Below are 15,650 nucleotides of genomic sequence, written 5' to 3'. Positions count from 1 at the left end.
AATAATGATTTTAGAGTTGAACAGTGTGCGTCTATTGCTCTTGCTCCTAATAATCTCTTGCAGCAACATTTAGAGGATAGTGAGAGTGAAGTCTTCAGGGAAGAAAGAAATGAGCTTGATGAAATTTTCCATCGTCAACCTATTCTTAAACATGACTTGCCAGTTGAAAATCTAGGTACAACACCACCACCAAAGGAAGATCCTGTTTTTGATTTAAAACCATTGCCTGATAATCTTAAGTATGCTCATATTGCTGATAAGAAAATATATCATGTTATTATTAGTTCTAAGCTTTCAGATATTGAGGAAGAAAGGTTATTGGAAATATTGAAGAAACACCGAGGAGCTATTTGCTATACTCTTGATGACTTGAAGGGGATTTCTCCCTCTATTTGCCAACATGCTATCAATATGGAAGATGATGCAAAGCCTGTTGTTGAACATCAACGTCGTATGATTCCGAAGATGAAGGATGTGGTAAGGAATGAGGTATTAAAACTTCTTGAAGCTGGTATTATATATCCTATTGCTGATAGTAGATGGGTTAGTCCTGTGCATTGTGTTCCTAAGAAAGGAGGAATGACTGTTGTGCCTAATGATAATGATGAGCTCATCCCTCAAAGAGTAGTTGTAGGGTATAGAATGTGCATTGATTATCGAAAAGTTAATAAGGTTACTAAGAAAGATCATTACCCTTTACCCTTTATTGATCAAATGTTAGAAACGTTGTCTAAAAATACTCTTTTTTGCTTTCTTGATGGTTATTCTGGGTTTTCACAAATTGTTGTTAAAACTAAAGATCAAGAGAAAACCACTTTCACTTGTCCCTATGGAACTTATGCTTATAGGCGTAGGCCTTTTGGTTTATGTAGTGCTCCTGCTACTTTTCAAAGATGCATGTCTGCTATTTTTCATGGCTTTTGTGAGAGTATTGCAGAGGTATTCATGGATGATTTTTCTGTCTATGGGAATTCTTTTGATAATTGCTTGTGAAACCTTGATAAAGTATTGCAGAGATGTGAAGAAACTAACCTTGTTCTTAATTGGGAGAAGTGCCACTTTATGGTTAATGAAGGAATTCTATTGGGACATAAAATTTCCGAGAGAGGTATTGAAGTTGATAGAGCTAAAGTTGAAGCAATTGAGAAGATGCCCTATCCTAGGGATGTTAAAGGTATTCGTAGTGTTCTTGGTCATGTTGGGTTTTATAGGAGATTTATTAAAGATTTCTCCAAGATTTCAAAGCCTCTTACTAATCTTCTTCAAAAAGATGTACCTTTTGTTTTTGATGATGATTGTAACGAAGCTTTTGAAACTCTAAAGAAAGCCTTAACAACTGCTCCTGTAGTTGAACCTCCTGATTGGAATTTACCTTTTGAAATTATGTGTGATGCTAGTGATTTTGATGTAGGCGCTATTCTTGGACAGCGAGTAGATAAGAAATTGAATGTTATTCATTATGCTAGCAAAACTCTTGATGCTGCTCAAAGAAATTATGCTACAACTGAAAAAGAATTATTAGCTGTAGTTTTTGCTTGTGACAAGTTTAGATCTTATATTGTTGATTCAAAAGTTACAATTCATACTGATCATGCTGCAATTAGATACCTTATGACAAAGAAAGATGCTAAGCCAAGGCTTATTAGATGGGTACTTCTTTTGCAAGAATTTGATTTGCATATTATAGATAGGAAAGGTGCCGATAATCCTGTTGCTGATAATTTGTCTAGATTGGAAAATATTTCTTATGATCCTGTTCCTATTAATGATAATTTTCCAAATGAACAATTGGCTGTAATAAAGGTGAGGTCGCGAGATAGTCCTTGGTATGCTGATTATGCTAACTTTATTGTATCCAAGTACTTGCCTCCAACCTTTTGAGCTCAGCAAAGGAGGAAATTCTTTTATGACTTGAGGCATTATTTTTGGGATGACCCACACCTATATAAAGAAGGGGTGGATGGTATTCTGCGAAGATGTGTTCCCGAATATGAACAACAAGAGATATTGAGTAAATGTCATGGTAGTGCCTATGGAGGACATCACGCCGGAGATAGGACCGCGCAAAAAGTTCTGCAATCAGGTTTTTATTGGCCAACTCTCTTCAAAGATGCAAGGAAGTTTATTCTATCCTGTGATGAATGTCAAAGGGTTGGTAATATCTCCAGACGCAATGAAATGACTATGAATTATACTCTGGTTATTGAACCATTCGATTGTTGGGGATTTGACTTCATGAGTCCTTTCCCTTATTCGGAAGGTAACACTCATATACTTGTCGCTGTTGATTATGTTACTAAATGGGTGGAAGCCATACCTACAAAAAGTGCTGATGGTGAGACCTCTTTAAGAATGCTTTTAGATATTATTTTTCCTAGATTTGGAGTTCCTAGATATATTATGACTGATGGAGGTTCTCATTTTATTCATGGTGGTTTTAGAAAAACTCTTGCTAAATATGGTATTAATCATAGAATTGCTTCCGCTTATCATCCTCAAACTAGTGGGCAAGTAGAATTATCAAATAGAGAGATTAAATCTATCTTGCAAAAGACTGTTAATAAATCTAGAAAGAACTGGGCTATTAAATTGAAGGAAGCACTATGGGCTTATAGAACTGCTTATAAAAATCCCATGGGCATGTCACCATATAAAATGGTTTATGGGAAAGCTTGTCATTTACCTTTAGAACTGGAGCACAAAGCTTATTGGGCTGTGAAAGAACTAAATAAAGATCCTAAACTTGCCGGTAAGAAGAGATTGCTACAATTGAGTTCTCTAGATGAATGGAGAAGTGAAGCATATGAAAATGCTAAACTCTTTAAAGAGAAAGTTAAGAAATGGCATGATAGAAGAATTATCAAAAGAGAATTTAATGTTGGAGATAAAGTCCTGTTGTATCGGTCTCGTCTCAGATTTTTGCAGGGAAATTGCTCTCAAAATGGGAAGGACCATATGTCATTGATGAGGTGTATCGATCGGGAGCAATTAAAATTAGCTCTCTGCAAGGTAATGCCACACAAGTGGTGAATGGACAAAGACTCAAGCATTATATCTCTGGTGATTCTTATAATGAAGATGTTGATGTTATTCAAGTGGTAACTCCGGAAGCCTTCATCAAAGGCCAAGTTGACAGTCCTGCAGAGTTCAACTTTGAATAGGTAATAGTTCTGGTAAGAAAAAGTCCGCGTTTAACTTTCCGAACAATGTTTTGCAACTTTTGGAAAATATGAAAAATTACGAGATCGAAACGGAGTGGAGGCGACGCACGAGGGCGTGCCCCCACAGGCCGGCGCGGGCCCCAGCCTGGCCGCGCCGCCCTGTGAGGAGGCCGCCTCGTCGCCCCTCTCCGACTCTGGTTCGACATGGTACTTCCCTTCTGTCGTGAAATTTTTTGCTATATAATCCCCCGGACCCCTGGAGGTCCGTATATTGTTTTCTCGACGTGTTTTGTTTCGAGCTGTTTCTGCCAGGATCCGTCTTTGATATAGAAGCACCATGGTCTCCAACAACAAGGACAAGGAGCCTTCGGAGGAAGATATTCAAGACCCCGAGTTGAAAGGAGAAGTCAAGGAGGATGAAGAGGAAGTTGAGGAAGTTCCGCGAGTACGCCCGCGTGCCACCGTCGCAAGCATCGGAGTGGTGTCAAACCCGTTCAACGCCAAGAAAAGCGCACGGATTAGCACCGGAGGAAGAGTTCCACGTCACTACCTAGCTCTAAGGACATCTCCTCCAGGCATCTACCACCCCTTCCACATTCTAATTCATAATAGTCAAACTGAAAGGGTTCCCAAAGCAGTGCTGCCCGACAAGCTCGGGATATAGATCATTCTAACGCTGCAGGAAGGATGAAGCCTGAAGCTGAAGAGTGGGGAAACAACTCTAAGAGTTGGGACTCGCCGTCGGACGTGCTTCTTAACCGCGTCGAGCACAATTCAGAGATGATCCGCAACCTCACGTACAGGATTGATGAGCTAAAGGAGCTCGTTGAGAAGCTTATCCGGAATTCACCATCACCACCACCGAAGGAGTAATTTATCATCGGTATTGGCATCCCCTTGGTTTGTTCCAAGCTTGGGGGAGTGCCGCGGTATCACATCATCACTATCTTTTAACTTTTTACTATCAAGTAGTGTCATATCATGAGTAGGGAAGTTATCATATAAGATGTGTTGCGGTATGGAAGTATCTCTCTTTAGTTGGTTATCTATGTATCCCTTGGTGTGAGCTATCGTTATGGAATATTAATGAGAAGTCTTATCATTTACATATTGCACATCTTATTTTAGTTTGCAATCTCTATTATATGATTAATCTTGTTGATAGTATCGGTATCACTTTGGGAGCATTGAGTAAATCTATTTGGTTTTGGCAAACTTAGCATTGGTCAATAGCAACAACACTTTGAGTTTTAAGTAGAGAAGAGGAAATACATGTAGATATGTTATTATCTTTCTTGTTAGTTCTTAGCTTAGTATTCTGAAGTTAAAATTGTTTGTGCTTACAAGTAAGATGCATGATTGTTTCTATCACATGTATATTTGTTTGTTTCCCTCAACTCTTATGCTTGCTAATTAACCTTGCTAGCCAAAGACCTGTACTGAGAGGGAATACTTCTCGTGCATCTAAACCCTTAAACAAAATCTATGCCATCGGTGTCCACCATAACTACCTACTATGTGGTATTTCCCTGCCATTCCAAGTAAATACTTCATGTGCTACCTTTAAATAATTCAAAAGCTATTACTTCTTATTTGTGTCAATGTTTTATAGCTCATGAGGAAGTATGTGGTGTTTTATCTTTCAGTCTTGTTAGGCAGCTTCCACTAATGGACTAGTGGCTTCATCCACTTATCCTATAGTTTTGCAAAAAGAGCTGGCAACGGGGTTCCCAGCCCCAATTAATCAACCTTCATTAATAACTCTCTTCACATGTTTTGCCCTGATTCATCAGTAAGCAACTTAATTTTGCAATAGACACTCCTCCATGGTATGAGATTGTTGGAAGGCACCCGAGGATTCGGTTAGCCATGGCTTGTGTAAGCAAAGGTTGGGGGGAGTGTCATCCTTAATTAAACTAAAGTACATGTGTAAACAAAAGAGAAGAGGGATGATCTACCTTGCTGGTAGAGATAACATCCTTCATGGGAGCCGCTCTTTGGAAGTCTGTTTGGCAAGGGGGTTAGAGTACCCACTACCATTCGTTGACAACAACAAACAACTCTCAAAACTTTACTTTTATGCTCTCTATATGATTTCAAAACTTAAAAAGCTCTAGCACATGATTTAATCCCTGCTTCCCTCTGCGAAGGGCCTGTCTTTTACTTTATGTTGAGTCAGTAAACCTATTTCCCTCCATCTCAAGCAAGCATTTGAGTTGTTGTGATCAAACCATCTATATTGTGATCTATTTCATCATGTCTTTTACTCTTCCTTGCTTAGTACGAGTTTTATCTGAATGAATACAGCTTTGAAAGTTATCAATGATTATGAGAAGATTACTATGATTGAGTATGCAAGTTTATCATAAGCTTTAATATGAGAACGCTGCTCAATAGATAAGTATGATCTGTTAACTGTTCTCTGACCAAGAACGAAGTTTGCCATCACCAATTATGATTTCCTATGCACCTTTAATTGTGATTTCCTTCTACTTGTTTCAAGTTGAATTATATGAGGAAGTTGTTCATTAGAATGTCTTGTGTGAATGAATATGATGCTTCTTGTCCGTATTTTATTTATTGATGATGCGTGTAGTTGACACGTCCGTTGGGAACCCCAAGAGGAAGGTGTGATGCGCACAGCAACAAGTTTCCGTCAGTAAGAAACCAAGGTTTATCGAACCAGTAGGAGTCAAGAAGCACGTTGAAGGTTGTTGGTGGCGGAGTGTAGTGCGGCGCAACACCAGGGATTCCGGCGCCAACGTGGAACCTGCACAACACAATCATAGAACTTTGCCCCAACGTAACAGTGAGGTTGTCAATCTCACCGGCTTGCTGTAAACAAAGGATTAAACGTATTGTGTGGAAGATGATGATTGTTTGCGAAGAACAGTAAAGAACAATTGCAGTAGATTGTATTTCAGATGTAAAGAATAGGACCGGGGTCCACGAGATCACTAGTTGTGTCTCTCCCATAAGATAGCAGATGTTGGGTGAACAAATTACGGTTGGGCAATTTACAAATAAAGAAGGCATAACAATGCACATACATATATCATGATGAGTACTATGAGATTTAATCGGGGCATTACGACAAAGTACATAGACCGCTATCCGAGCATGCATCTATGCCTAAAAAGTCCACCTTCGAGGTTATCATCCGAACCCCCTCCGGTATTAAGTTGTAAACAACGGACAATTGCATTAAGTATGGTGCGTAATGTAATCAACACAAATATCCTTAGACAAAGCATCGATGTTTTATCCCTAGTGGCAACAGCACATCCACAACCTTAGAACTTTCCATCACTTCGTCCCGGATTTAATGGAGGCATGAACCCACTATCGAGCATAAATACTCCCTCTTGGAGTCACAAGTATCAACTTGGCCAGAGCCTCTACTAGCAACGGAGAGCATGCAAGAACATAAATAACATATATGATAGATTGATAATCAACTTGACATAGTATTCAATATTCATCGGATCCCGGCAAACACAACATGAAGGATTACAAATAGATGATCTTGATCATGATAGGCAGCTCACAAGATCTAACATGATAGCACAATGAGGAGAAGACGACCATCTAGCTACTGCTATGGACCCATAGTCCAGGGGTGAACTACTCACACATCGATCCGGAGGCGATCATGGCGATGAAGAGACCTCCTGGAGATGATTCCCCTCTCCGGCAGGGTGCCGGAGGCGATCTCCTGAACCCCCCGAGATGGGATTGGCGGCGGCGGCGTCTCTGGAAGGTTTTTCGTATCGTGGCTCTCGGTACTGGGGGTTTCGCAACGAAGGCTTTAAGTAGGCGGAAGGGCAGGTCAGGAGGCGTCACAAGGGGCCCACACAACAGGGCCGCGCGGGCCCCCTGTTGGCCGCGCCGCCCTATTGTGGCGGCGCCTCGTGGCCCCACTTCGTCTCTCCCTCGGACTTCTGGAAGCTTCGTGCAAAAATAGGACCCTGGGCGTTGATTTCGTCCAATTCCGAGAATATTTCCTTACTAGGATTTCTGAAACCAAAAACAGCAGAAAACAGCAACTGGCTCTTCGGCATCTCGTCAATAGGTTAGTGCCGGAAAATGCATAATAATGACATATAATGTGTATAAAACATGTGAGTATCATCATAAAAGTAGCATGGAACATAAGAAATTATAGATACGTTTGGGACGTATCAATCGAATCTTCACTCCATAAACATGTGGTCTTGTTTACCGAGTTCAGTTTCGCTTGGGGACAAGCGAAGTCTAAGCTTGGGGGAGTTGATACGTCCATTTTGCATCACTATTTTATATCATAATTTGCTGTTATTCATTGATATATTTCATATTTGGAGATGATACTTATGTTATTTCATCTATTTTGCATGTTTCATGATTATTGGAGGATCGCGCACCGGAGTCAGGATTCTGCTGGAAAAAGCACCGTCAGAATGCAATATTTCGGAAGATCAACAGTTGACGGAAATTATATAAAAAATCATATTTTTCCCGAAGATGAAGGGAGCCAGAAGGGGGAGCCGAGGGGAGCCGAGGTGGGCCCACCTCATAGGCCGGCGCGGCCCAAGGCCTGGCCGCGCTGCCTTGTGAGGAGGGGGCCCATAGCCCCCTCTGGCCTCCTTTTCTTCGCGTACATCTTCGTCCCGAAAACCTAAGCTCCAGATGATAGTCGCGAAGAGTCACAGCCGCCTCTGCGGGCCGGAGAACACCAGAGAGAAAAGAGCTCTCCGGCAGGCTGAAATCCGCCGGGGAAATTCCCTCCCGGAGGGGGAAATCGACGCCATCGTCACCGTCATCGAGCTGGACATCATCTCCATCATCATCATCATCATCATCATCATCATCACCGCCATCTCCACCGCTGCACCTCGTCACCGCTGTAACAATTTGGGTTTGATCTTGATCATTTGATAGGGGAAACTCTCCCGGTGTTGATTTCTACTTGTTATTGATGCTATTGAGTGAAACTATTGAACCAAGGTTTATGTTCAGATTGTTATTCATCGTCATATCACCTCTGATCATGTTCCATATGATGTCTCGTGAGTAGTTCGTTTAGTTCTTGAGGACATGGGTGAAGTCTAAATGTTAGTAGTGAATTATGTTGGTTAGTATTCAATGTTATGATATTTAAGTTGTGGTGTTATTCTTCTAGTGGTGTCATGTGAACGTCGACTACATGATACTTCACCATTTATGGGCCTAGGGGAGTGCATCTTGTATTCGGTTGCTAATTGCGGGGTTGCCGGAGTGACAGAAACCTGAACCCCCGTTAGTATATCGATGCAAGAGGGATAGCAGGATCTCAGAGTTTAAGGCTGTGGTTAGATTTATCTTAATTACTTTCTTGTAGTTGCGGATGCTTGCAAGTGGTATAATAACAAGTATGTATTAGTCCTAGGAAGGGCGGTACATTAGCATAGGTTCACCCACACAACACTTATCAAAACAATGAAGATTAATCAGCTATATGAAGCGAAAGCACTAGACTAAATTCCCGTGTGTCCTCAAGAACGTTTGGTCATTATAAGTAAACAAACCGGCTTGCCCTTTGTGCTAAAAAGGATTGGGCCACTCGCTGCAATTATTTCTCTCGCACTTTATTTACTTGTACTTTATTCATCTGCTATATTAAAACCCCCTGAATACTTGTCTGTGAGCATTTACAGTGAATCCTTCATCAAAACTGCTTATAAACACCTTCTGCTCCTCGTTGGGTTCGACACTCTTATTTATCGAAAGTACTACGATACACCCCCTATACTTGTGGGTCATCAACCCTCCCCACAGGCGATCCTTTGGCGGTAGAAAGGCTTCAAGAAGTGTGGGTCAGATTGTACGGCGTCCCTCCTTCCCTCAGATTAGCAGATCGGCTCCTGATGTGCACCAGGGAAATTGGCAGACCGATTGGGGTGGACACGGACTCGCTGGCACATCCGTTAGGACGGGTGCGGATGTCGTTCGGACTGCGTGCACCGGTGAAGCTGCTTGAGCCAGTGGTGCTATTCGTCAACATGCAAGGATACAAGGTGACTATTGTGCGGGAGGAAGGCGCTCAGGGGAGTCCTCCACCGCCAGAACAGCAGAACCGTCCGCCCTCAGACAAAGCGGACGACAAGGATGAAGACTACGATGAAACGGATGACGACCGTTGGGACGGACGGCGTGGTCGACATGCCTCCAGAGATCGCTCTCCAGCCTCGGCACCGGCGGGCGGCACGGTGGGCTGGGCGTGCAAATCCGTGGCCTTGGAGCTTGTCATCTCGGAAGCAGGAAGCCTCGACCCTCCTCAACCTACCACAGCACAACCTCAACCGACACTGCTCCCCACGGACAACTCAGTTGCGAGCCCGGCGGCGCCCCTTAACCAGTATGGATCCAACTTCACCAAGCATGGGGACGTTTTCCCGCTGATGTCGAAGCTCAACACACCCGCCAGCTCGGAACCAGATACCCCGGCAGTGGCGATCGAGCGCCTGCCCCACCTCCCAGAGACCAAAGCTGCCACGCCAGAAGCTCTGACATGTTTCGACTCAAGCCCAACAATCCAGGATAACTGTGACGCTCAAGCCAGGGAAAGAGAGCGCAGGAGCAAGAGCAACAATGACCGCCCCGTCCAGAAGACTATTGACGGAAGATTCGGTGGCGACCCGTCTGACTTTTGGCGGAGAAGAAGGTGCAGCCAAGTTTCAGCTCCATCAGGCTTCGGCAATCAAGCCCACCGGCCACCCTGTAGCCTTGCCACTGCTACTGGAGGACGCTCCCATCCCAGCCCTGGGTGCGATCGTGGCCAGGGTACCACGTTCGAAGGCCGCACCTCCAGAAGCAGCCCGCAAGAGTGCCCGTGGACAAGGACAAACCAAAGCCCCAGTGCTAGAAAGTGCGATCCAACGTACTCGATCCAAGAACGCAACCAACAGGAGCCAAGCGGCCAAGTCCAACAAGAAACCGTTGTCTGGTACACCCCCTTATCTCCGACTTTACTATCCTGCAAGATACATCTGAGGCACATCTCCTTAAGGTTGCGGAAGATAGCTGCGTTGCCTTTTGCTCTTCTGCGGGGTCTCCCGAACAGCTTATATCTATGATCCAAGCTAGGGAAATAGCACAAGCAGAGTTGGCGCTGGCCAGGCATAAAATTGACTTGGAAAAGGCGCCCGAGGTGGCGGCTGCGGAGTGTCCTCCCTCCTGCTCGGGGACAGGAACGGAGGGCGCTCGGGTTGAGTCTGGGACGTAGGAGACCCTCGTGGGTGATGGCCCTCCTACGGCCCCGGCGCGCAAAAAGAAGAAGCAAAACCCCATCCCAGTGGGTCACAGACCGGTTACCCGCCAAGCACGGGCTTTGGGAAGGGTTTCCCAATGAGGTGCCTCTTCTGGAATATTCGCGGGTTCGGGCGAAGGGGGCGCCGAACCCTGCTTAAGGACTACCTCCAGTCTCGCAAAATTGATATAGTCATCCTTCAAGAAACGATCAAATATGGCTTCACAACCGCGGAGCTGAACAGTCTGGATGTTGGTGAGAGGTTTGTGTGCTGCTGGCTCGCAGCACAAGGACATTCTGGGGGAATGCTTGTTGGCTGCCGAGACAGCATGTTCGAGGTGGGTGTCATTAACATGGGTCAATTCTTCATCAGCGTGCAGTTGATGCACCGCCCAACCAGAAATATCTTTGAAACGATTGGAGTGTACGGCCCGGTGGATCATGGGAGATCTCGCCTTTTCCTGGAAGAACTCTCAGATAGGATTCTCAACTCAACCTGCCCACTGGTGGTGGGCGGGGATTTTAACCTGTTGCGCTCGGCGGCAGACAAGAACAACAACAATTTGAACTGGCCGCTAATTGATAGGTTTAACGACTATATTGCGGCTTGGGCGCTGCAGGAAATCCCTCGCACGGGTGCGAGATTCACTTGGTCAAACCGTCAAACAAACCTTGTGTGATCCACTCTTGACCACGTCTTCATCTCTCAGACGTTCGAAGCTCTCTTCCCTCTTTGTTCTTTAGCAGCGGAAACAAGCCTCGATTCGGATCACGCGCCACTGGTTTTTTACACGGGAGACGAATCCCCTCCTCGAAGCTCCAGGTTCTTCTTCGAAACTAGGTGGTTTGAATGAAGAGACTTTATTCCCCTGCTCAATGCTGCTTGGGAAGGTCTACTGCACACCGCAAGGGGTTGTGACATCGTGGAATGGTGGGTTCACATGAGCTCAGGGCTTCGGCAGTACCTTCGGGGATGGAGAAGAAATTTGGGAAGGCTTGGAAGATAGGAGAAGAGGACACTGCTTGCGCAAATTGAGGACCTGGATCGTCAAGCTGACTCCTTAGGCATTGATGATGAGGCGTGGGCGCTGCGCTACCATTTGGAGGATAAGTTACTACAAATCTACGGGGAAGGAGGAAGAGTATTGGCGGCAAAGGGGCAGGGTGAAGTGGGCACTACATGGCGATGCTAACACTTCGTATTTCCATGCAGTGGAAAATGGTAGACGGAGGAAGTGTGCGGTCACGCCTCTGTCCACCCCGGAAGGGATTATCTCGGAACCTAGGTTGGTTCAGGAGCACATCTATGCTTTTTACCGTGAGTTGCTGGGCACGGACGCTCCACGGGTGTGTGGGCTGTCTCCCTCCACGTGGGACGTGGAGCAGAAGGTTTCAGAGGCGGAAAACGAGGGGTTGGCGCTTACCTTCACGGAGTTGGAGCTCGAAGCCATCATCAAGGATATGAAATCAGATACCGCTCCTGGCTCGGACGGATTCCCAGTGATGTTCTTCAAACGGTGCTGGCCGTTAGTCAAGAACGGAGTTCTCCAGATTCTGAATGACTTTGTGCTGGGGCGCATTGACATTGCGAGGCTCTACTTTGGCATCCTTTCCCTCATTCTGAAGTTCCCAGGGGCGGACCAGATTATCCAATTCCGCCTGATTGCACTGATCAATGTTATATTCGAGATTGTCTCCAAGGCATACGCGACTCGCTTAGATCTGATTGCTCATAGAATCGTTAGCCCTTTCCAAACCGCTTTTATCAACGGTGGAAATATTCTGGATGGTTCGTTAGGCTGATTGAGATAGTCCATGAGCTGCGAAGAAAGAGTCGCGAACCTGTTTAATTGTAGGCGAGGGGTCTTCCCATTCATGTATCTTGATCTCCCAATCTTGGAGAGAAAGTTAACACTTGAGCAATGGCTCTTCCTAGTCAGGAAGCTAGGGGCAAAGATTGAACCTTGGCTTAGTAGGTTATTGTCGTCGGGAGGATGCCTAACGCTATCTAATGCCTGCCTAGACAACCTCCCAATGTTTTCCATGGGCCTTTTCCTCCTCCAGGATGGTATCCATGCAAGATTTGACTCGCTAAGGTCTAAATTCTATTGGGAGGAATCTGGACCAAAGCGCAAGTACCACTTAGTCAACTGGCCGACCGTGTGCAGATCTAAAGCCATGGGAGGCCTGGGTTTGCTGAATACTAAGAAGATGAATATTGCGCTGCAAGTCAAGTGGATTTGGAGATTGTACCAAGACGAAGAGACCATCTGGGCTCGTTTACTCCGTGCCAAGTACCCTGGGGTGGAGAGCATCATTACAGGCTCGGGACAAGGGGATCCCAATTCTGGAAAGGCCTGCATAAACTCAAGCGGTACTTCGCCATGGGCACTAAATTTGTGCTTGGAGATGGCCGTCGTGCCAGATTTTGGATGGATATTTGGAGTGGGGCCTCACCTCTCAAGGACCGGTTCCCGCTGATCTTTGCGATCTGTGATGATACAGAAGTCACGGTCGCTCAGGTGCTATCGGGAACAGATATAAATCTCAGGCTACGTCGATCGCTTGACCAAGTTGGCTCGGCACAGTGGCTCCAGCTCTATCAGGAGGTGGCCTCGGTACACCTGTCCCATGAAAAGGACAAGGTTAGATGGTCCCTGGATTCGTCCGGGATATACTCGGTTAGCTCCATGTATGAAAAACTCTCGCAAGGGCGACGATAGCTCATGCAACGGACTTATTGAAAGTGGCGGTCCCCCTCAAGATAAAGATATTTGCATGACAACTCGCCTTAGACAAACTGCCCTCCAACCTGCAGATTGCCTCTAGATAGGGTCCTTCGGAGGCACTTGTGTGTTATGTGGTTCGCCGGAAGATGCCGCGCACAATTTTTTCTCTTGATCCCTGGCAAAGTTTGCGTGGAGTGTGCTCTGTCAGTTGCTTGGGTGCGCTTGGAGGCCATCCAATTTTGCTCAGTTTCATCATATCCTTTAGAGCCTGGCCGGCATGGCGCGTAGATTGCTTTTGTTGCTTTTTCTGGCATAGTCGTGGACGTTGTGGCTAATTCGCAATAAACTTACTATTTAAAAGAAAGTTCCTAACCACCCTTGTGATGTTATTTTTAAAACCATGTTATTCTTGCAGCTATGGAGTATAAACTCCTAGACAAGGGAACAGGAGGGTCTGTGTTGGATGATCAATGAGATGAGGGAGCTGTACTCCGCAATGCGCCCAAGCTCGGGACCTTGAAAGACTTCTCCAGCGACACGAGGGTTTGTGTCTTCTGAGCGGATGCATTGGCGGTTCTCGTCGACTGACTACGGCAAGGCTTGGGGTGCTTGTCTTCGTTGTGTCGATGCTTTATCTTTGTCGTTTATGTGTGTGCGTTGGCTAAGTTGTATGCCACAGCGGGTGTAAAAACTATGTTGAACTCCTATGACTTTATTAATTTAAAGTCGGGCAAATAATCCTTTTATCTAAAAAATGAAAAAAGTTCATCCTTGCACATGTTCAATGTAATCGTGTTTATATCTTTTTTAGGTGAACTATATATGAAGTAAATAAATAGGTAATCATGTTTGTTTGTCAATGGTTGTTTGTATTGAGAGATGGATGTCACCTACTACCTCCGATTCAAGGAATAAGGCATCCTCGTTTTACGTGCTTTTTGTTTCACTAAGTATTACGTTAAATATATAAAGATTGTTTGTATGAAATTAACATCATTAGAAAGTGCTTTTCAATACGAATCCAACGATACTAATTACATATAATATAACCAAAATTTTGTTGCTCAATTTTTATGGTCAAAGTTCGTCTTGGAATACGCGTGCGCCTTATTCCTTGAGACGGAGGTAGTATATAGGAGTATTTGCCATCAAAAACTACTAGGAAGGTGTGGGTGGCGTGGAGGCACGTCGCGCCCGCGAGATAATATTGACGATGTTTGCGACGTTATAGTACTATTAAACAATATATTGTACGAGAATGTACTTATATACTTATGCATGATAGTGAAGATTATTAATTTGCTGGTACTAACATATATTTAGATCTGATTACATAATTTGTGGTGTTGTCTCAGGTAAGCATACAGTGGTGTTTGATTTTTGAGGCCTGAGTGGTTGTTCAGTCATTAGTGTCGTGCCATTTACCTTAGCTAGATGGGCGATTGGATCTTAGCATAACACCACCTCATTGTCAAAAAGTACCACCTTCGAATGAAATTAACAAAAAAGACCACCTACGTCGTGGCGGCAAACTCCCCCAAGCGACACGTGGCACCTGCCGCCACAGCCTATGATGGCGTGTACTATTCACGCACCGACAAGCGACACATGGCGGCAGGCATTGTTCACAGGCTGTGGGTGAATAGTATGTGCCGCCACAACCTGTGACGGCAGGTGCCACGTGTCGCTTGGGGGAGCTTGCCGCCACAGGCTGTGGCGGCAGGTGCCACATGTCGCTTGGCGAGCTTGCCGCCACGGCGCAGGTGGTTATTTTTGTCAATTTCACTTGGAGGTGGTTCTTTTTGACAATTCACTCGTGGAGGTGGTCCTTTTTGCCAAAAGTTCGATGGATTAGCACATCGTGTGTTGTGTTTTCGGTGAGCCTGCATTACTCGTTGGCAGAAGAGAGGATGGATCCCTACCCGGAGCATGAAGATGGTAATTAAGAGAACTGGAGCGAGCTCTACATAGGCAAGTGAATATCCATCTGGTGACCTGGAGCAGGTATAGTATAGTAATAGTATGTAAAGCTAAGAAAGCCAAAAATAGCAACCAGAGGGGGAAATGCACTTCGCTCATAGGAGCATATGCTCTCATTATGTGAATCCACATTTCAAAGTATTAAAAAATTCTAAACTAAATTTTTACATGTACATCTAGACATTTTATGTTGGTACACAAGTTTTCAAAAGAAAAAATATTTTTCTGTGGCTCCTGTAAAAAAAACAAATTTTAATGCTGTAACACGACTACGTACAGGACATTTTTTTGTCTTTTTTGTACACACCACACAAAATGTTATTTTTCCACGAAAACTTGTGAACGAACATAGGATGTCACAATGTATAAGAAAAAAATTATGTCAGATTTTTTTTGACATTTCTAAAATTGTTTTTTATTATTTTCTATAATGGGTGCATATGCACGCGTGTGCCAAAATGCCACCTCCAACCAGAGGCCAATATACATATAGCTCTTGGCTTGTGCTTCCAT

Source organism: Lolium rigidum, chromosome 1, assembly GCF_022539505.1.
Source record: "Lolium rigidum isolate FL_2022 chromosome 1, APGP_CSIRO_Lrig_0.1, whole genome shotgun sequence".
Taxonomy (NCBI): Eukaryota; Viridiplantae; Streptophyta; class Magnoliopsida; order Poales; family Poaceae; genus Lolium; species Lolium rigidum.
Note: the sequence above shows the minus strand (reverse complement) of the source record.